The following is a 1,508-nucleotide window of genomic DNA, read 5'->3' as shown; positions in this document are numbered from 1 at the left end:
TGTTTCAGCTTGTTCGTTCATATGGAAGTATAAGAAAGAGTCAAGATGTTAATTATTTGAATAATAGTTTAAAGAACTTAATGTTATGGGGCATTAAGTATGAGATGAATCTAACTTTCCTGGGTAATGCATCTATATGTAAAAGCTCGAATGTTAAGTAGTTATTGTCGTCGAGATTGTTAATCCATTTCTGAAATATGCTATGGTCCTCCTTTAGTTCTAGATTAGCCATTTATTATTTCTCTTATGAGATACTATAACATCTCATATAATCATTCTTCCTAGGTTGCTATTACATTTATGGTCTTTTCTTCTTCTGCTGGTTTTAAAGATTTGTAATGGAGTATAAGTATGGTGCCTTTTGAACTATATAATCGTGACACTGCATAGTCCTTATAGAGATATTGGATATTTTCCATGAACCTTATTGCATTCCCTAGTCATTAACACTAAAAGGTCGTTTAGTTGGGAAAAAGTTACCATCAGTATTGTGTTAATGGTGAAATAAATAATATTGGTACTAATTAATACCTCACAACAAACATGGTCCATTTTATCCCAAAAATATTTATCCCTTATACCTCACACCAAACGACACCTAAGTATCATATACATGAGGTTTTGTTCAATATTAGCTGACTGCTTAGCTGTATCTTGGCGTTCAAAAGAGCATCTTAGATATCTGATTCATATCGATATGAAACTTGATTCATATTATTTTGAGAACTATTTTCTTTGAAAGTAATTTTTCTTTCCTTTGTTTTTTGTGTAATTTATAGTGAAGCTGGAGCTTCATAGAGCAGAATTTACATGAATACAAAAGAAGAATTATCACGGTCGTGTTATGTATCATGGCAACATAACATGAATCTTGAGGTATCTAGAGTATTTTTTTTAACACTTATTACCATTTCTGCTGCCTATTGTAATTGTGTCTTTACTCTATCATAGCCAAAATGTAAAACGCTATTGCATTCACAATGTAAAATATTACTCCTAATTTATCGGAAGAAGAAATACAATGTAGAAAACTATTGATTTTTATTTTTTAAGATAATTTTTAGTATTCTACAATTATTTGAGAAATTTAGATGGCTGGTTATATGTTAAGTTTAATCTTGAATCGATGAGTAAAATCCCATAGGATATCCCAACCTATTCCAATTCATGAGATATCCTTGTCTATCCCATCCTAGTAATCATTAGAGATCAAAATTACAGTGAAGCCAAGAAATATTTTGTACAGATTAGTTAAGGAAGATAAATGATTGTAAAACTTGTAGAAATTAGCTGCTCATATTTGCAATTGAATTTGTGAGTTTTATGCTATTACAATCATTGTTCTTCGGTCTCTATTGAATGAGTTGCTTCCAGAAGTAAGTGGTTGGAGAACCAAGTATAGAGCAGGACATATTTCTAGAATGCAGTCACAAAGTAGGAAAATTCAAAATAAGATTGTTGAAGATTTTCGCAAGGGTCTGGTAAGTGAAATTTTTGATTTATTGCTT

Source organism: Capsicum annuum, chromosome 4 (genome assembly GCF_002878395.1).
Source record: "Capsicum annuum cultivar UCD-10X-F1 chromosome 4, UCD10Xv1.1, whole genome shotgun sequence".
NCBI classification, from domain to species: Eukaryota; Viridiplantae; Streptophyta; class Magnoliopsida; order Solanales; family Solanaceae; genus Capsicum; species Capsicum annuum.
Note: the sequence above shows the minus strand (reverse complement) of the source record.